This window comes from Lepisosteus oculatus, unplaced genomic scaffold (genome assembly GCF_040954835.1).
Source record: "Lepisosteus oculatus isolate fLepOcu1 unplaced genomic scaffold, fLepOcu1.hap2 HAP2_SCAFFOLD_40, whole genome shotgun sequence".
In the NCBI taxonomy this organism is placed as follows: domain Eukaryota; kingdom Metazoa; phylum Chordata; class Actinopteri; order Semionotiformes; family Lepisosteidae; genus Lepisosteus; species Lepisosteus oculatus.
Window position 1 is genome coordinate 1326925 of NW_027167934.1, and position 20576 is coordinate 1347500.

General features: G+C 44.0%; 8 non-coding genes across 8 annotated transcripts; 5 read left to right on the forward strand and 3 right to left on the reverse strand.

Annotated features, from left to right (window-relative positions):
• Positions 1-241: 241 nt before the first annotated feature.
• Positions 242-383, reverse strand: LOC138228176 (U4 spliceosomal RNA). Its single transcript, XR_011185262.1, has one exon. It is a non-coding gene; the product is annotated as a U4 spliceosomal RNA (small nuclear RNA).
• Positions 384-1676: 1293 nt separating this feature from the next.
• LOC138228077 (5S ribosomal RNA) lies at positions 1677-1795 on the forward strand. The gene has a single exon (XR_011185180.1). It is a non-coding gene; the product is annotated as a 5S ribosomal RNA (ribosomal RNA).
• A 1306-nt stretch (positions 1796-3101) lies between these two features.
• LOC138228092 (U1 spliceosomal RNA) lies at positions 3102-3265 on the forward strand. The gene has a single exon (XR_011185188.1). It is a non-coding gene; the product is annotated as a U1 spliceosomal RNA (small nuclear RNA).
• A 636-nt stretch (positions 3266-3901) lies between these two features.
• Positions 3902-4020, reverse strand: LOC138228433 (5S ribosomal RNA). Its single transcript, XR_011185510.1, has one exon. It is a non-coding gene; the product is annotated as a 5S ribosomal RNA (ribosomal RNA).
• Positions 4021-5324: 1304 nt separating this feature from the next.
• Positions 5325-5466, forward strand: LOC138228177 (U4 spliceosomal RNA). Its single transcript, XR_011185263.1, has one exon. It is a non-coding gene; the product is annotated as a U4 spliceosomal RNA (small nuclear RNA).
• Positions 5467-12575: 7109 nt separating this feature from the next.
• Positions 12576-12657, reverse strand: trnas-gga (transfer RNA serine (anticodon GGA)). The gene has a single exon. It is a non-coding gene; the product is annotated as a tRNA-Ser (tRNA).
• Positions 12658-16884: 4227 nt separating this feature from the next.
• On the forward strand, positions 16885-17026 carry LOC138228236 (U4 spliceosomal RNA). The gene has a single exon (XR_011185322.1). It is a non-coding gene; the product is annotated as a U4 spliceosomal RNA (small nuclear RNA).
• Positions 17027-17567: 541 nt separating this feature from the next.
• On the forward strand, positions 17568-17641 carry trnai-aau (transfer RNA isoleucine (anticodon AAU)). Its single transcript has one exon. It is a non-coding gene; the product is annotated as a tRNA-Ile (tRNA).
• The last annotated feature ends 2935 nt before the right edge of the window (positions 17642-20576 follow it).

Genomic DNA, 20576 nt, shown 5'->3' on the forward strand with positions numbered 1-20576 from the left:
TGCAGCATGAAGAAGCGCAACCTAACGTTTGACAGACAAAAGCCGGGCGCCGCTACGAGCAATATGAAATCAAACTGACAGCACACGGCGTTTCGCGCTGACTCAAAAGTGATCTCGACAGACGCTGTTCTCTGCATAACGCTGAAAGAGCTAAAGAGCGTTTCTGTTGAGACGTAACAAGCTTGTTTCTTTCTACCATGATGTTACCATGACAAAATCTGTCTTTAAACACCTTGCTCAGTCTCTGACGAGACTGTCAAAAATTGCTTTCGCCGATTGTATTGCAAACCGGCGGAAGCGGGGTATTGGGAAAAGTTTTCAACTAGCAATAATCGCGCCTCGGCTAAACCTCACAGGCTACGATACTGCCACTGCGCAAAGCTGACGGTTGCCAGGCAACCGCGGGGATCCTATGGAAATCGTTATCGATCGTCTCATGGCATGTCGTTGCTATAACGCTTCATATTTGTCGTCTTCTTCTTCTTCTAGCTTGAGGTTTTGAAGAATTTCATGACAGACAAGGGCTCCGTTGGGAACAAAGGGCGTTGTGAGAAAACCGTTGCTTATTTTCAGCAGCAGAAATACAACCCTTTAAATAAAAGATGACAGAACAATGACGAAGGTCATGCCGGGAGGAACTCATGCACTACAGAGGAAAGGGGGCGGGCACGTACAGTTCACATTCAAGCCACAAGTACTCTTCTTGGATGTTGCACAAACAAATCCTAACGTCTTGAAAGCATTGCAGCATGTTTGTGTCCCACTTCCCGTGGCTGCGGGACGACTGACACGAACGGACAAACACAATCTGTGGCGTTTAGCGTGACATAGTCTTGCAGGCATCGTGCTGTCTCACTGCAATATTATACCACTGGAGGAAACAGTCCATCTGGCCATGAAACTCATTTGAACGTCTAGCTACAGCAACTAACAATATCATGATTTATTCAGGATGTGTGGAATCAGCACGTCCCGGAGACAGCTTCCGAAATCGTGAGCATTCTCTGGTGGTAGGGGCGTTCAAGATGCCGCTCAGGTGGGAGGTAAAGTTTAGTGGTTGGGGAGTTTTTTTGAGTTTTTCATGACCTGAATGTTAATTTTTGCTTTTTTTGACTACAGAAAAATAAGGACTTAACACTAGTTGTTTAAACTTCAGTTATAATTGAAAGAAAAAAAAAACGATTTTTTTTTAGGTTTAAAAAGTCCGATATGAGTAACACTGGGAAAAGAAAAGAGAGTGCTGGGTCTTCGAAGGAGAACTCTAAGATACCTCAATCGTATATGTATAGCACTACAAAAAAATCGATGGCAACTAAAGGGAAAAGTGAAGCAGCTGCAGGGGCAGCAAGAGGGCGGAGGCGCCGCGCGCCCGGCCGACGTGTTGGACCGGTGCGCTTTACGTGCTGAAATAAACACGCGACAGCCCCGAAATGTTTCCAGAGTGCTGTGCACTGAAGACTTGCCTGGTGCTCCTCCGTGCAGATTGTTTGTCCTCCTCCAGTGCGGGACGAGCCAACACAAGGGAGCGCATTCGCCAACATCCAGGCACGCAATGCGATTTGGAAAGCAGCTCCTTTCCAAAGAGTTGCACACGAACGATCCTTCAGTCCCGCTCGGGGGGCATGGAACCCCCGCCACACACAGCTTCAAGTAGCGAGTCATGCGCCAGGGCTCTCGCTTACGGCCACACCACCCTGGACACGCCCGATCTTGTCTGATCTCGGAAGCTAAGCAGGGTTGGGCCTGGTTAGTACTTGGATGGGAGACCGCCTGGGAATACCAGGTGCTGTAAGCTTTTGCTCTCCCGGCCAGCAGGGGTCGCCGTTGGTGCCGTAGGCTTTGGGAGGAAAACCTGCAGGATGGAAAGGTGATCTATAGCCTCATCTCTAGAGATGTTTTGTTGCTGTGGCATGTGTGTGACCCATATTCAAAAAAAAAAAACCCGTCTGTAAAACGAATATCGAAGCTGCCTCTAAATCTGCAAATGAAGATGAGTCGATAAACCACTCGTTTTTCGTATAACTAGACATTTATTCATTTGTTACCGATTTCATTCATTGAGCCCTGGGGTTTCCTAATGGCCAAGGAGGGTCGGGACCTCGGTTTGACGCCTCCCCCGAAGGACGGCGCCTGTTTGTGCAGCAGAGTGTCGCCATCAGGAGGCTGGGGCGTAAGAGAGCCACACAGCCCGCAGGGTGAGCGCTCCCTACTGGTCCCAGTCACACCTCTTGCAGGAGCAGCAGCAACCGGAGCTTTTCCGGGGTGGAATCTCCCATCCGGGTGCCGGCCAGGCTCACACCTGCTGGGCTGCCCCGGGGGTGAGCCCAGTCGAGAGTCGCAGGGCCAGATCTAGTCACCGGGGAGAAACGATACAAGTGAAGGATTGCTCGGCTCTCGGCACTTGAAAAGACCGACAAATGTCTCGTTCCCGCCGGAGCTGAATGTACCCGCATGTGTGGTGTCGTCTTCTTCCCCCGCCCCGCTGTGTTTGCTGTATTGTCTCTGAAGCCGGCCCCCCCGAGACGAGACGGGCTGTTCCTGTGCCCCAATTAACACTTTACAGGTGCCATTCCCCGGCATTGTGGCCATTGGAGCCCCGACGCAGCTAATGCGGAGCACTTGTTGGACTGGCATCGAAAGGACGTGTGCGCACGGAGCGAGCCTTCCCTGCGGCAGAGCGCGAGAACTTTCTCCCCCCCTCCCGCTGCAGGAGTTGTGTGCACTGCAGCGGTGCCGAGAGAAAAGCACAGAAGGCAGCAGGCTCTGGAGAGCAGGTAAGAGACGGAGCCTTGTGGGCAGGCAAGCAGGCCCGTTTTTTGGAAATTGCTGAAAAGGTTTGTTCGGTGTGTGGCAGGCGCACGTCGCAATGAGGCCGAATTGCATCCCGGGACATGCTGCGAATGCGCAACGGCGACTGCAGATGTGTAGGAAACGGCGCGCTCGTTTTCTCGTTTTGCCCACACTTTTGAGTGTTAGTGTGGCGTGTGAGTGTGTGAAAGAGTGGGCCCAGCAGGAGGCGGTGGCGTGCAGGGCGAGGAGGTGGCCTAGGCTGCGCGATTTGTGCTGTGGGTGCGGGCCGCTTGCAGGGGCCTGTTTAACTCATACTTACCTGGCAGGGGAGATACCTTGATCAAGAAGGAGGTTCACCCAGGGCGAGGCTCGGCCATTGCACTCCGGCTGTGCTGACCCCTGCGAATTCCCCAAATGTGGGAATCTCGACTGCATAATTTCTGGTAGTGGGGGACTGCGTTCGCGCTCTCCCCTGATGTGCTTGGTCCAAAATCAGATACGGGAGGGTTAGGACACCACGAGCTGCGTGGCTGCGGAAGGATCCCGGTTCGACAGGAGTGGACGCCGCTGCTGGTTCTCGCTGGCTTTTAGTTAGGGGTCCGGAGAAGCATCTCAAGCTAGTTCCACTACTCCTTCCGGACGTTCATTCCCTTTTCAAAGTCAGTCGTTTTGCTGTAGTCTGCGTTCTTTAGGCTGATTATCGAGGTTAGCCTTTATTTGGTCATGGGGGGCCTCGGTACTGTATGCTGAGTCTAAAGACAGTTTCACCCGTTTTCTGATTGCTCGGTTCTGTACCAGTGCAGACATGTCAAACAGTGAATGGCTGTACCTCTATTGTATTCGTGCTCAATGAATGAAATCGGTAACAAATGAATATATGTCTAGTTATACGAAAAACGAGTGGTTTATCGACTCATCTTCATTTGCAGATTTAGAGGCAGCTTCGATATTCGTTTTACAGACGGGTTTTTTTTTTTGAATATGGGTCACACACATGCCACAGCAACAAAACATCTCTAGAGATGAGGCTATAGATCACCTTTCCATCCTGCAGGTTTTCCTCCCAAAGCCTACGGCACCAACGGCGACCCCTGCTGGCCGGGAGAGCAAAAGCTTACAGCACCTGGTATTCCCAGGCAGTCTTCCATCCAAGTACTAACCAGGCCCGACGCTGCTTAGCTTCCGAGATCAGACGAGATCAGGCGTGTTCAGGGTGGTGTGGCCGTAAGCGAAAGTCCCGGCGCCTGACTCGCTACTTGAAGCTGTGTGTGGCGGGGGTTCCGTGCCCCCCGAGCGGGACTGAAGGATCGTTCGTGTGCAACTCTTTGGAAAGGAGCTGCTTTCCAAATCGCATTGCGTGCCTGGATGTTGGCGAATGCGCTCCCTTGTGTTGGCTCGTCCCGCACTGGAGGAGGACAAACAATCTGCACGGAGGAGCACCAGGCAAGTCTTCAGTGCACAGCACTCTGGAAACATTTCGGGGCTGTCGCGTGTTTATTTCAGCACGTAAAGCACACCGGTCCAACACGTCGGCCGGGCGCGCGGCACCTCCGCCCTCTTGCTGCCCCTGCAGCTGCTTCACTTTTCCCTTTAGTTGCCATCGATTTTTTTGTAGTGCTATACATATACGATTGAGGTATCTTAGAGTTCTCCTTCGAAGACCCAGCACTCTCTTTTCTTTTCCCAGTGTTACTCATATCGGACTTTTTAAACATAAAAGGGTTAACCCTAAAAAAATCGTTTTTTTTTTCTTTCAATTATAACTGAAGTTTAAACAACTAGTGTTAAGTCCTTATTTTTCTGTAGTCAAAAAAAGCAAAAATTAACATTCAGGTCATGAAAAACTCAAAAAAACTCCCCAACAACTAAACTTTACCTCCCACCTGAGCGCCATCTTGAACGCCCCTACCACCAGAGAATGCTCACGATTTCGGAAGCTGTCTCCGGGACGTGCTGATTCCACACATCCTGAATAAATCATGATATTGTTAGTTGCTGTAGCTAGACGTTCAAATGAGTTTCATGGCCAGATGGACTGTTTCCTCCAGCGGTATAGTATTGCAGTGAGACAGCACGATGCCTGCAAGACTATGTCACGCTAAACGCCACAGATTGTTTGTCCGTTCTTGTCAGTCGTCCCGCAGCCACGGGAAGTGGGACACAAACATGCTGCAATGCTTTCAAGACGTTAGGATTTGTTTGTGCAACATCCAAGAAGAGTACTTGTGGCTTGAATGTGAACTGTACGTGCCCGCCCCCTTTCCTCTATAGTGCATGAGTTCCTCCCGGCATGACCTTCGTCATTGTTCTGTCATCTTTTATTTAAAGGGTTGTATTTCTGCTGCTGAAAATAAGCAACGGTTTTCTCACAACGCCCTTTGTTCCCAACGGAGCCCTTGTCTGTCATGAAATTCTTCAAAACCTCAAGCTAGAAGAAGAAGAAGACGACAAATATGAAGCGTTATAGCAACGACATGCCATGAGACGATCGATAACGATTTCCATAGAATCCCCGCGGTTGCTTGGCAACCGTCAGCTTTGCGCAGTGGCAGTATCGTAGCCTGTGAGGTTTAGCCGAGGCGCGATTATTGCTAGTTGAAAACTTTTCCCAATACCCCGCTTCCGCCGGTTTGCAATACAATCGGCGAAAGCAATTTTTGACAGTCTCGTCAGAGACTGAGCAAGGTGTTTAAAGACAGATTTGGTCATGGTGATATCATGGTAGAAAGAAACGAGCTTGTTACGTGTCAACAGAAACGCTCTTTAGCTCTTTCAGCTTTATGCAGAGAACAGCGTCTGTCGAGATTACTTTTGTGTCAGCGCGAAACGCCGTGTGCTGTCAGTATGATTTCATATTGCTCGTAGCGGCGCCTGGCTTTTGTCTGTCAAACGTTAGGTTGCGCTTCTTCATGCTGCATCGTCGGCATGAGTGGAGCATTTTAAACGTCTGTACTTACTGCGCCCCATAAGAAATCGTTTGTCCCTGTTCAAAAGAGATTGTGCGATGTCCTGCAGCGTTCGCAAAGCAAACCTTTGACAGTTTGAAAAGAGGAATTTATTCTGCTTCCTGTGCGTGCAGTAGTTACAAAGTTGAACGTCTTTACACGATCTGCTGCAGTTTTCAGTGGGTGGGCTTTGTCAAATGGCTTGGAAAAACGCACTCTGTTTCGGCTCGGGAAACATCATGAGCAGTGTCCTGCATGTTTTCTGTGTATAGCTGTCTTTTAACGCGTACAGAATTCATTCGAAATCATTGATTTCTCCAATTAACAAGGGTCCCTTTTTGAACCTGCCAGAAGCATTCTTTCAATGTAACAGATTTACTCCGGGGAAGGGCAGCATGACATTGAGAGTAGCTCAAGCTTTCAGCACCTTTATCTGACTGCATGTATGCAGACACTGCTCAGAATCCCCTGTAAGATTCTCCTTCAATTCCGTTTTGCAGTGCTTTAGCTCTTTCAAAAGGCTTCGCTTTGCTAGTCACAATCCAAGGCTCATGACAGCATTTGAAAACATTTGCAACTGCATTGGCCGGGAATCGAACCTGGGTCAACTGCTTTGAAGGCAGCTATGCGCAACACTGGCTCGCTCCAGAGTAAATTTCACGTCGAGGGCATATTTTTTTCCATTTTACCGTGAGTCGGGCTCAGCTGCACAGAGGAGAGAGCAGAGCAATGAGGTCACGGGGAAGAAGGGACAATTTTATGATGCTTTGGAAGATAATGTTTTTTTTTTCTTATACTGAAAATGAAAGGTAGTTGTTTCTATATGGACTCAGTCTTTGGAATTTGTATATATATATTTCAGTGATCCCTCAGCCATTCCTTCTGTATTGTAATTCAATTTCTCTTTTAAAATTCCTTCCCCACTTCTAGGACCTGCAGTTGCTGAACTCCACAATGGCTTCTATTGGAAAGTCTGTGACTGAGACCAAGTAAGTGCTCACTTTTTTATGAAACCATTATTTATTTTGGAGCAATGAGCAATTCTTATATAAATGCAATAAAATCATTATGCTCAAACTATGAGAGAGAAAATTAAGGATAATTTAAGAAATCAGTCTTAGCTTGTTTCTATACACAGATGGTATTATTTATTTTCAAAGGAAACCCGCGAGGATTCCCCTGGTGTGCAAGATGTGCCTGAATACTCTTGATCAGCTTCCTGCTCACTTGAAGAGGGCGTGTATGAAGCACGCCACGGCAGAAGAGATCAGGATGGCCTCTCAACAGGCGAGGGAGGACATGATGAATCACCTGAAGAATGGGGTCATCGTGGATTACCACAGAATAGAGATCGTGTCTGGTGAGGCAAACAGGATAGTGGTTGTAAGACTGCTAGAGTCCTTGGGCCTTTTTGTACATGGGAAGCCTGAAGACACATTGGCAAGGTGAGATATTTTTAATCTGTAAGGCTTCTGTAGTTTCTTTTTGAAATCATTGTTACAACATATTATGTAAAAGCATGTTGAAAAGAATATACCTGCATTCCAGCGGCCCTGAGCAAGAGGCCGCAGTCCAGGAGGAAGAGATGCCAGAGGCTGCTCTAGAAACTGAAACAGAAGCGGATAAGGAAGGGGAAGATGTGAGCTCTGAAGAACTCTATCAGCAGTAAGACTTTTTATTTTTCAGATGTATCTATTTTTTACTAAAATTCTAATTTGTCTTATAGGTATAAAATGTTTAAACCGGTGTTTTATATCCTTACAGGCCCTGAGTAGTTAAAAAGTATCAGCAGGCCGGAAGAGAGTGGCCCAAGCTGGACTCTATAGAAAGCACTCCCTGGATGCTCCTCTCCTGATTGGATTCAAACAGTACCTTACCAAGGATCTGGGAGTGGCAAATTATTCTCAGGAGGTATTTATTTTTTAAACGCAAAAAAAATTAAGCAATGGTATCTTCATTGTAAATGTTTTTATTTCTTAGCTTAAAATTCACCCATGTGAAATGATGTCAGCCATAAACATCATGACTCTATATTTCCTACCTGAATCTATTCTACTTAAATTATTACATTATACACAATTTGAGTTCATTTTAAAAAGTAAAAGGTAATGAAAGGAATGCATTTTTAAAAGAAAGATAATACCGATATGCATGTGATAATCTTCCTTATATCATGTAGTGCGTCATTTGGACACTTTGTGGGCTTGAAATACAAAGAAAATCATGTTCTATGGTACAAGATAAATACAAAACTTAAGCTTTTATTTTAATTAGACTTGTTTATAAAGCATAAGCAATCATTTATTACATCGCTTCTTGAATTAAATCTTTTGACAAGAGGTAAGACTTCTATTTTACATTTAAACCCATGTTTAGCTGCGTTTTTTAGATTTAACTGAACCAATTTCTGTGTGTGATAATGTCCTTGAATTCTGACAACATCACACTAAATTACATGATATAAAACAGCTAATGTTTCTAGAGATAAAGTTTCTGGGATGCTTCTAATTACTTTTTATTACCAGGGACAGTTTAATTCACCTTGTACAGTACTGAAAGACCAAGATGCTTTTTTTAAAGTTATTTAACATTTTATAGAACTTTTTCTACTATGGCAACATGATGAGCTTGGTGAAACTTGGAAAAATACTGCTTGGCCACTTATCTTAAGATAAAGATAGGATAAAGGTTTATCTTTTGCACCTACCTGACCCCCAGGGAAGGCCAATGCTTTCTAAGTTGATGGTTCCCTACAGTAGACTGTACCTTATCTTCAAAGGTAATGTATATTGACCCAAATCAGTTTTGGAATCCAATCTACTGCCGAGATGGAGCACATCCTTTTTTCAGGATTTTAGCATCATACGTTTGGTATATTTAGTCCCTAATGCTGAAAGAAATGATCATAGAACATGACATCTAACCTTACCTGTGGTGTCTTTAATCCCTATTGCTCAATGCATGGTGTACGTACTGCATACATGTGTCTTGAGAATGAGGAATGGGCCCCTGAGACAGTAATTTGCCTGTTTCACAAATGATCGTATTTTACTAGAGATTCTGTTTGGGATTCAGATGTGCATTCGGACAGCAATCCCTTTCAAGAAATGATACGTTCTGGATGAGGTCAAAGGTGCTGGAACACTGTATTTAGGATGTGTTTGCAGAGACTATGTGTCTCCTGCTTCAACGCAGTGATAAATAGATGTGCTCCTGTAATTCATTGGTACATGCCCAGGGCAGTAAGCAGTCTGAGGATTTATTTCCAGACGGCATAGAGCAGTGAAGTAGTGTAGTAGAGCAACACACTGGATCATTTTATTATTAGAATCTATTCTACTTAAATTATTACATTATACACAACTTGAGTTCATTTTAAAAAGTAAAAGATAATGAAAGGAATGCATTTTCATAAGAAAGATAATACTGATATGCATGTGATAATCTTCTTTATATCATGTAGTGCGTCATTTGGACACTTTGTGGGCTTGAAATACAAAGAAAATCATGTTCTATGGTACAAGATAAATACAAAACTTTAGCTTTTATTTTAATTAGATTTGTTTATAAAGCATAAGCAATCATTTATTACATTAATATATGTGAAAATAACATTTTAGCATCATATTATTACATACAGGTCTCTAGCTTCAACACAGTGATATATATATGCTCAGTGATTTATTGGTACATGCCCAGGTCAATAATCAGAATGAGGATTTATTTCCAGACGGGCTACAGGTAGTGTTGTGAAATACTTCAACACACTGGATCGCAGATTTAGACCCCCTGCACTCTTACTACTTAAAAACCAAAGAAATGAAGATATGTAGCAATCACATTGTAACAGGGGTGACAGTGACTTAATGCTTATACTAGTGGACTTCTGGTACCTTTAGGGTAAGGTGTTCCCTGAAGGGCTCTCAAACCCCGCATTTCAGATGCCTAGCTGTATCGCTGATGTGTTGCACCTCAGAATCACTTTTAAACCTTACCTCTGGTATCTTTAATCCCTATTGCTCAACGCATGGTGAAAGTATTGCATAAATGTGTCTGAAAATGAGCAATGGGCACCTGAGAGACTCATTTGCCTGTTTCACAAATGATCATATTTGACTAGAGATTCTGTTTGGGATTCAGTTGTGCATTCTGACAGCAATCCCTTTCAAAAAACGATACATTCTGGATGAGGTCAAAGGTGCAGGAACACTGTATTTAGGATGTGTTTGCACTTATGAGGATTTATTTCCAGATGTGCTAGGGGTAGTGTTGTGAAATACTTCAACACACTGGATCGCAGGTTTAAACCCCCTGCACTCTTACTCCTTAAAAACCAACAAATGCAGATATGTAGCAATCATATTGTAGCAGACACTCATTTGCCTGTTTCACAAATGATCATATTCTACTAGAGATTCTGTTTGGGATACGGATGTGCATTCTGACAGCAATCTCTTTCAAAAAATGCTTTTACCTTTTCGCGGCTTTGCCTTTCTTGCCTCTTTGGACAATATCTCCATCTTGTGGTCGTTGTTGGTAATGTCTAGACAATATCTCCATCTTGTGGTCGTTCTTGGTAATGTCTTCTTATGCCCTTTTTTATTTCAATTCTCTATTAGTTGATTCTAGAATCTCTACAATAGAGTTGAAAACATCAGTTTTAAAGCAGACAATATGACATTATTTATAGTCCAATTAGAAATGTATTACCCTGATAGATATCCCAACACCCGGAATGTATTGATACCATATCCCCAGTAATGCTCCTCAGGCCTAACAAGCACACTGTTGGTCTTAGGAAGCATCAGACACAGAAACGGTAACAACATCCTTCTTTCTGTTCACTCAGTCTCTGGTGCCGTGGGTCAGTGAAAGTGCGATGCGCGGATCCAGCGATCTCATCCTGTCACTCAGATGGCACAATCAGTAATTGGTGGCAGTTGATATGGTCCCTCCCAGCAGGATTGCAACATCTGGCAGGGTATCTCTTCTTCACCTACACCCACTCGCCAGGTATCCGGTCGTGTCTCCCCTCTGCTGGAGGTCCCCAAGCGTCCGGCACCTGTTCACAAGCCCTGTGCACCGCTTCAGTTAACAAACCTACAACACTTTAATAGAGAGTTATCTACCCACGGTGTCCCTTCAGTTGATATTTCCTTAGTTGGTCTTTCAGACTGTGGGTGATTGGGGCAATGTGACTTCCAACTTACCCCTAGTGAGGCAATTACAGCCTGGCACACCTTCCCAGTGTAGTCTGCCCCTAGATCAGTATCCAAGGGGCAGGGCAGTCCATACCCTGGGATCATCTTTGTCATACACTTGGGTATGTGCCAGCCCACATCACATCATCATACAACCCCACATTCTTTACACATTTGTTCTAACCACTATTAAACATCTATTAAAGGCCTCAACCTGAATTCTCCCCTTTCCCCAATAGAGGTTTCACAGGGGTCTCAGACTCCCGCTCTCCCAGTGCAGCTCGTCTGGCATCTGCATCTGCATGGTTGTTACCTTGAGTTACTGGAATTCTTTATTTATTGTGTTATTTACACCTTACTCAAGCTGCTTCTGTCGGCAGCTGTAAAACTACAAATCAGTTCAGAGACAAGCCTAGTATTCTTAACTGGAGTCCCTGCCGTTGTGAGAGAATCCTATTTCTCCATAGCCATCCAGAATTGTGGCCTACATGCAACAAATACATACATTATATACATATACAGTAACCCTTTGTCCACACTTACATACAAAGGAATGGTTGATCCATCTGAGGAAACCCCAGTCTCAGCACCTGTAAGAGAGCTTGTTTCAAATTATTATAGGCGGCTTTTGTTGCGGGAACCAAGGCAATCTTGTCCTTGTACTGCACTCCCCCCTTAAGCAGATCTGTTAAGAGTTGTGCTCACCCTGTAAAAACATTGCACCCAAGCCCTGTTAAAATTTCACAATGCTAGACACAAAAGGGCCTTATCATAACTGCTTCTATTAGACACTCTAAAGCTGAAGCAACTCAGACTTGTGGGTTTCCTCGTCAGGGGAAGCACTCAGAATACTATCAACATACTGAGTGATCACAGTCAGTTGAAGCCACGTGATACCCTGTTCTGGATAGTCATTCTTTGTAATGCATAATATTCCAACCCAATAGATCTGGGATAAAACCACCCATTAAAATCTGGTACTCGGCAAGTAAAACTTGCTGCCCCAATACTCCTGTGGCCTCCTGCCGTCTCCCCATATACATTACTCTATAGCACACTGTTGAACAGAGGAGTGAAACAAGCATGACAGTAGTGCTCCAGTATCCCATAACAGAGAAACCAACACTCCATTAACAGTACATTTTTATCCACTGGACTGGGACAGACTTAGGGAGGGTACAAGGGATTTACAGGATCTAATCGTTAGGTAAACAGATCTTCTCACAAGACGTTATTCTCCCCAGTCTCGATTCTAAACCTACAGCGTTTCAGCATGTCTGAGACATTCGAATAAACCCAAATTGTTTCCTCTATTGCAACTAATTGTATAAAAATACAAACACTGTTTATCTAACTACTTTTACGTCCACCTGTACTGTACTTATACTTTCAGACGCTCTTATATTTTCCAATCTCCTTAAGTTGATTTTCGTCAAGTCTCTTTAGTTACGTCTCTAGCCAGTCCCGCTGGCTAAACACACTTACACCGTCATTTAGCTGCAAAAAGGCATTCGCGGATGCTGAAGAATTTATTTCCAAGGCAGCGGGTACAAGCGATTTGGCGTTTTAAAACCACCAGGAACAGCAAAGAGGCACGCTTCTTTCCTTGCGCCGGAACACAAGGACTGGAGGCGGACAACCTAGTCGGCAGGATTCGAACTTGCGCGGGGAGACCCCAATGGATTTCCAATCCATCGCTTTAATCACTCGGCCACGACTACAGCAAGCCCCACCGCCGCTGCGTTCTTGCTACAATCTTACCTGGATCGCGAGGCGCCGGCGGAAGCCTATTTCAAAGTCATTCTCCGTTTAAAAAAAACATTTCCAAAATACAAGCCTTGCAGACAGACACGCCTCAGAGGACTTAAGGGTGGCTTCATGTCGGAATGATAAAGTCTCCCCGTCCGGACATGAAAATGCCACTTTGTTACACACAAAAAAAGAATCAACAACAGAGAAATGCCCACAAGCATTTGAAAAGCCGCACCACGTCGCACTTGAAATAGCTCTTACATTAGTGGTAGACGCAGGAATCGCCTTTTTATTTACGCTCTTACCAACGCGATGGAAAGCAAAACAAAGCAAAGCAGAGCAAAACAAAACGAACAAACGAAAACCCTCACGTCCCACACTTGCATGTAAGGCCGTTACGTGCCCAAGCGGTATTGTATGTCATCCTAGCACTGCAGCCCGGGGCGTACGGTATATGGGAACGAGCGCACGCCACGAATCGTCTCGAATCACTCCCTACAGCTGTAAGGCACCTTGAAGTGTGCACCCCCAACATTCTTCCTTGCGCATCTGTGAAATCTAAATTAAATCTCACGTTGGGGGCATATTTTTTTCCACTTTATCATGAGTCGGGCTCGGCTGCACAGAGGTGAGAGCAGAGCAATGAGGTCACGGGGACAGGGGAGTTACACGCTGGCGGTTTGAATACGCGGAAGATCACTGAGGGATCCACAGTATATGGACCCTCCGTGCTCCATCAGTCCACACTCCGGACTCTGAATCCTGCCATCCGAGTTAAGATCTCGGCGAAACCTGAGGCGCAGTTCCTTCTTAAAACGTAATCTGGTGAGCATTTCTAGAATCATACTTGTATAGATGCAGCCTTTAATGTGTTGCTAGGTTAAAATTGATGACTTCTTGAACTTCAGTAGGCAACTGCCCTCTTGATTTTGGATTTAATTTCTTTATTACAGGGGCGCATTTATGAAGACAGAGTCATGTTCAGGTACTTTGCTTGATGGAGGAAGCTCATTTCGGACTCTGTTATCTGCTCACCTGGAAAGGTCTGCTGTACTACTACAAGAGAGAAGTAGAGTCTGGAAGAAGGGACAATTTTATGATGCTTTGGAAGATAATGTTTTTTTTTCTTTGAAATCGAAATGAATCAGAATAGCAGTGCAAAAGACAAACTCTTGGTTTGGTTTAAAGAGATATGGTTTTAAAACAGACAACATGTAGAAAACAGGTGTTTCTCACTTTTGGAAAAGAATGGACCGCGGGTAATATTTTACTAGTTGCAGTGCTGAGCTCACTGGGTTAAAGTCCTGCAGTGTCACACCAGGGCCAGTGGCGCAATGGATAACGCGTCTGACTACGGATTAGGAGATTGTAAATTCGACTCCTGGCTGGCTCGGGTCGTTTTTAAACGCATCAGGCTACTCCCTTAGTAGCCTGTGCTACTTACTGCATTGTAATCGTACCCAGTAAGAGATTTCCTTCATGTAAATGAACTGCACCTGACAGCTTTAGAAAAACACCTGGGCTCAGTACGGTGCTGAGAGCTCAGCGTTGCTGTTGTTCTAATTAGAACGCACTGCATCGGCTATGAACCCGAACTTTTCAATTATTCCGATCAGTAAGTCAACACGTAGTCCACATGAAGGTAGGAATATTCTCTTGTCTGTCTCTTGTTTGTATAGAACTGAATGTCCCTGACAATGTACTGTTAGTTTTAATTGAAGAACGGCATTTGTGTTCAAATATACCAGACAAGTTTACGTAACTGCTCATGCGACACTCAGTTGTAATTAGTCAAGAAATAAAGTCGAACAACAGCTGCGGGTTTGATTCTGAACGTATCAGATTGCAGCGCGTTTTACTTCCATTGACAAATGATAGAGATTCGAAGAGAGATCCTTCAGACCAGCAAGCAAACCCACGGCTATTTCGGTTTTCTATCTAGGCAACGTTGGTGTCTGCAATAGCATACATGAAAGCGTGATGCAATTTCTGTGGCTACTTGATTATAATGCTTTTTTTTATTTTTATTAAACATGTAGAATTTACAAATACAAATACAACAAGAGGATCAGAGTCATGTACAAGAGAAAAAAAACGCAGCAGAAAAAAAACATTTAACTACCAGAGGTAATTAAGTAATTATGTGATCAAATTGTATATTTTACACGTATCATATTTTCCTTGCTTTAATATTTCTCAATTATAAACTTTAGTTTCAACATGCATGCGTTTCCTGTAAAAAAATAAAACTCAGCACAGTTTTTTACAAAACAAAAAAAACGTTTTTCTTTTAACAACATTTCGAGTACCTCTGGCATTCATGAAAAAGACATACACAAAAGCAAATAACTAACTCTAAGACTATCTAAACTATTGAGTTTTTCAAAGAACCAGAACTATAACAGTCCTTAACACTTAACTACACCATTCCAAACTAACACTAAAGAAACACTAGTATATACTGGTATAACAAATAAAACCAAACATAATCATTAACTGAGCAGTCACTGGGAGCAAATCTCCTTCCCGTCCACAAAGGCCCTCGCTCCCACAAAGTAGGGTCTCCTCCCCTCTCTTCTGGCAGCTTCAACCTGGGGCCACAGCTGGTTCCTGGTGCTCCTGTCCGCGGCAGACAGTTCCTCTGCAAACCTCAGTTTGTTCCCATTCAAATACTCATTCCCCCTCGCCGCTCGCCAGAGCATGTCCCTCGCCGTCCTCTTGGTGAACTGTATTATAATCGATCTGGGGCGCACTTGCCCAGACATGTTCGCTCTCCCGAGCCTGTGAACAAAGTCAATGGCCGATATTACGTCCTCCTGGTCCGGCAGGGTCCTTTTACAGATACCCTTCACTGTTGCAACAAGGTCCTTATCACGTTCCTCTTTAACTCCAAATAATTTTAAATTCCATCGTCGACAGTATCTATCTACATCGTTCACTTTCAATTCAAGTTCTTTAATATGCTTTTCTTGTTCGGTATTTACTTGTTTAAGAACTTTTACTTCACTCTTTAAGTCTTCAACCTCTTTAAACACACAGTCCATGGACTTTTTAAGACTTTCGATTGCGACTGTATTAAATCGAATCATTTCCTTCAGCTCACCCATCATGTTAAAGATGTTGGTTTGGAGCTCCTCCAGCGTCAGGTCGCCCCTTCCTCTCTTGGCCGCCGGGGTTTTCACAGGTGTGCTGGGCAGGGACTCCGGCTCTACCGTACGAGCGCATCTCCAGCACTCTTTCCACGTCCCCTCCAGCTGCTTCACTTTTCCCTGTAGTTCCATCGATTTTCTTGTAGTGCTATACATATACGATTGAGGTATCTTAGATTTCTCCTTCGAGGACCCAGCACTCTTTTCTTTTCCCAGTGTTACTCATATCGAAATTCTTAAACCTAAAAAAAATCGTTTTTTTTTCTTTCAATTATAACTGAAGTTTAAACAACTAGTGTTAAGTCCTTATTTTTCTGTAGTCAAAAAAAGCAAAAATTAACATTCAGGTCATGAAAAACTAAAAAAAACTCCTCAACCACTAAACTTTACCTCCCACCTGAGCGCCATCTTGAACGCCCCTACCACCAGAGAATGCTCACGATTTCGGAAGCTGTCTCCGGGACGTGCTGATTCCACACATCCTGAATAAATCATGATATAGTTAGTTGCTGTAGCTAGACGTTTAAATGAGTTTCATGGCCAGATGGACTGTTTCCTCCAGCGGTATAGTATTGCAGTGAGACAGCACGATGCCTGCAAGACTATGTCACGCTAAACGCCACAGATTGTGTTTGTCCGTTCGTGTCAGTCGTCCTGCAGCCACGGGAAGTGGGACACAAACATGCTGCAATGCTTTCAAGACGTTAGGATTTGTTTGTGCAACATCCGAGAAGAGTACTTGTGGCTTGAATGTGAACTGTACGTGCCCGCCCCCTTTCCTCTGTAGTGCATGAGTTCCTCCCGGCATGCCCTTCCTCATTGTTCTGTCATCTTGTATTTAAAGGGTTGTATTTCTGCTGCTGAAAATAAGCAACGGTTTTCTCACAACGCCCTTTGTTCCCGACGGAGACCTTGTCTGTCATGAAATTCTTCAAAACCTCAAGCTAGATGAAGAAGAGGACAAATATGAAGCGTTACAGAAACGACATGCCATGAGACTATCGATAACGATTTCCATAGGATCCCCGCGGTTGCCTGGCAACTATCAGCTTTGCGCAGTGGCAGTATCGTAGCCTGTGAGGTTTAGCCGAGGCGCGATTATTGCTAGTTGAAAACTTTTCCCAATACCCCGCTTCCGCCGGTTTGCAATACAATCGGCGAAAGCAATTTTTGACAGTGTCGTCAGAGACTGAGCAAGGTGCTTAAAGACAGATTTGGTCATGGTGACATCATGGTAGAAAGAAACGAGCTTGTTACGTCTCAACAGAAACGCTCTTTAGCTCTTTCAGCGTTATGCAGAGAACAGCGTCTGTCGAGATCACTTTTGAGTCAGCGCGAAACGCCGTGTGCTGTCAGTTTGATTTCATATTGCTCGTAGCGGCGCCCGGCCTTTGTCTGTCAAATGTTAGGTTGCGCTTCTTCATGCTGCATCGTCGGCATGAGTGGAGCTTTTTAAACGTCTGTACTTACTGCGCCCCATAAGAAATCGTTCGTCCCTGTTCAAAAGAGATTGTGCGATGTCCTGCAGCGTTCGCAAAGCAAACCTTTGACAGTTTGAAAAGAGGAATTTATTCTGCTTCCTGTGCGTGCAGTAATTACAAAGTTGAACGTCTTTACACGATCTGCTGCAGTTTTCAGTGGGCGGGCTTTGTCAAATTGCTTGGAAAAACGCAGTTTCGGCTCGGGAAACATCATGAGCAGTGTCAGCACAGAGAGGACCACTGTCGTGAGGCCGGTTAGCTCAGTTGGTTAGAGTGTGGTGCTAATAACGCCAAGGTCGTGGGTTCGAGCCCCGTACGGGCCAGGTCCTTTTCTCCTCTCTTACCAAAGCTGTTAGGTTCCTTTCCGTGGTGAGATGGGTTGTCATGCAACGCTGCCACATAGTGCCGACAGACAAGAGTGTTGCGGGAGAAGAGAAAAGTGTTTGAAGTTTTAAGAGTGTATTAGGTGGAGCCAAAATCAAGTGTCACAAATGCAAGTGGGAGGATTTCCAATGTTTAATATGGTAAAAATAAGCAGAAGTTATCTGCCGGTCATGGCACAGTCTGCCATGCTTTTGTCATATACTGTAAAGTGGTGTCGAACTGGAGCCTCACCATTTGCATATGTGAGGCTCCAGTTATACATCGAGTGTCACGTTAAATGACAAAAATCAAGAGAGTTAAAGCAGCTGGAGAGGTTTTCTTACAACTTTTGAGCTGACACAGTTTTGGAAAATGTTTCCTTCACGCTGCACTGTACAACATAGGCAGCCAAGAGTCTCCAAAACAAAACAGAATTGACAGATAGGAGAAAATTCCCACTCGTCCTGAAGTTCCCAAAATCCAGCACTGAGCGTAAACAAAGTGTCTAAGTAGCGTGGGAATGCTAACCCTAACCCTAGCTGGAGTTTGAGCAATCCAGCACTGAGCGTAAAAAGATGAGTCAAAGTAATGTCTAATCTGATTAGTTTCCTTAGAGCTGGTTCAGAGTTTGTTCAAGAATTTACCTTTCACAGATGCGCAAAGAAGAATGTTGGGGGTGCACGCTTCAAGGTGCCTTACAGCTGTAGGGAGTGATTCGAGACGATTCGTGGCGTGTGCTCGTTCCCATATACCGTACGCCCCGGGGTGCAGTGGTAGGATGACATACAATACCGCTTGGGCACGTAACGGTGTTATTTGCAAGTGCGGGACGTGAGGGTTTTTGTTTGTTCGTTGTTTTGCTCTGCTTTGCTTTGTTTTGCTTTCCATCGCGTTGGTAAGAGCGTAAATAAAAAGGCGATTCCTGCGTCTACCACTAATGTAAGAGCTATTTCAAGTGCGGCGTGGTGCGGCTTTTCAAATGCTCAACAGGATGACTTCGCATGCACGCGTGCTTTCATGAAGTCGTGTGTGCAACCATGTCTGCTTACGTGCAAACGGGCGTGGTTTCATGTATGCAAAAAACTTTCCTGGGCTCTTCTGAAGCACATAAAATTATTTGGAGATATAAATTTGTCTTGTTTTCCTCTTAGGCTCTAGAATTGATTTTTTTTTTTTCATTTTTGGTATTTTTCATCATTTTTCAGAAAGTGGTTGCAAGCCCGATATCATGCGAAGAAACTTCAGGATTCGGGGATCAGTCAATGGATTTTAAAACACATCCTAAATACAGTGTTCCTGCACCTTTGACCTCATCCAGAATGTATCGTTTTTTGAAAGGGATTGCTGTCAGAATGCACAACTGAATTCCAAACAGAATCTCTAGTCAAATATGATCATTTGTGAAACAGGCAAATGAGTCTCTCAGGTGCCCATTGCTCATTTTCAGACACATTTATGCAATACTTTCACCATGCGTTGAGCAATAGGGATTAAAGATACCAGAGGTAAGGTTTAAAAGTGATTCTGAGGTGCAATAGATCAGCGATACAGCTAGGCATCTGAAATGTGGGGTTTGAGAGCCCTTCAGGGAACACCGTACCCTAAAGGTACCTGAAGTCCACTAGTATAAGCATTAAGTCACTGTCACCCCTGTTACAATGTGATTGCTACATATCTTCATTTCTTTGGTTTTTAAGGAGTAAGAGTGCAGGGGGTCTAAATCTGCGATCCAGTGTGTTGAAGTATTTCACAACACTACCTGTAGCCCGTCTGGAAATAAATCCTCATTCTGATTATTGACCTGGGCATGTACCAATAAATCACTGAGCATATATATATATATCACTGTGCTGAAGCTAAAGACCTGTATGTAATAATATGATGCTAAAATGTTATTTTCACATATAGTAATGTAATAAATGATTGCTTATGCTTTATAAACAAATCTAATTAAAATAAAAGCTTCAGTTTTGTATTTATCTTGTACCATAAAACATGATTTTCTTTGTATTTCAAGCCCACAAAGTGTCCAAATGACGCACTACATGATATAAGGAAGATTATCACATGCATATCGGTATTATCTTCCTCATTAATATGCATTCCTTTCATTACCTTTTAATTTTTAAAATGAACTCAAATTGTGTATAATGTTATAATTTAAGTAGAATAGGTTCTAATAATATAATGATAAAGTGGTGTTGCACTACTTCACTACTTCACTGCTCTATGCCGTCTGGAAATAAATCCTCAGACTGCTTACTGCCCAGGGCATGTACCAATAAATTACAGGAGCACATCTATATATCACTGCGTTGAAGCAGGAGACACAATCACTGCAAACATCCTAAATACAGTGTTTCAGCACCTTTGACCTCATCCAGAACGTATCATTTCTTGAAAGGGATTGCTGTCCGAATGCACAGCTGAATCCCAAACAGAATCTCTAGTAAAATACGATCATTTGTGAAACAGGCAAATGACTGTCATTCCTCATTGTCAGACACGTATGCAATGCTTTCACCGTGCATTGAGCAATAGGGATTAAAGACACCACAGGTAAGGTTAATTCTAAAATATTGGACTCATATTCTTATGATGGCAGACATGATGCTGCTTTTAAAACCGGGGTTAATGGACATTATATGACTGTCAATTCTGTTTTGTTTTGGAGACTCTTGGCTGCCTATGTGGTACAGTGCAGCGTGAAGGAAACATTTTCCAAAACTGTGTCAGCTCAAAAGTTGTAAGAAAACCTCTCCAGCTGCTTTAACTCTCTTCATTTTTGTCATTTAATGTGACACTACCAGTTCGACACCACTTTACAGTATATGACAAAAGCATGGCAGACTGTGCCGGACCGGTAGATAACTTCCGCTTATTTTTACCATATTA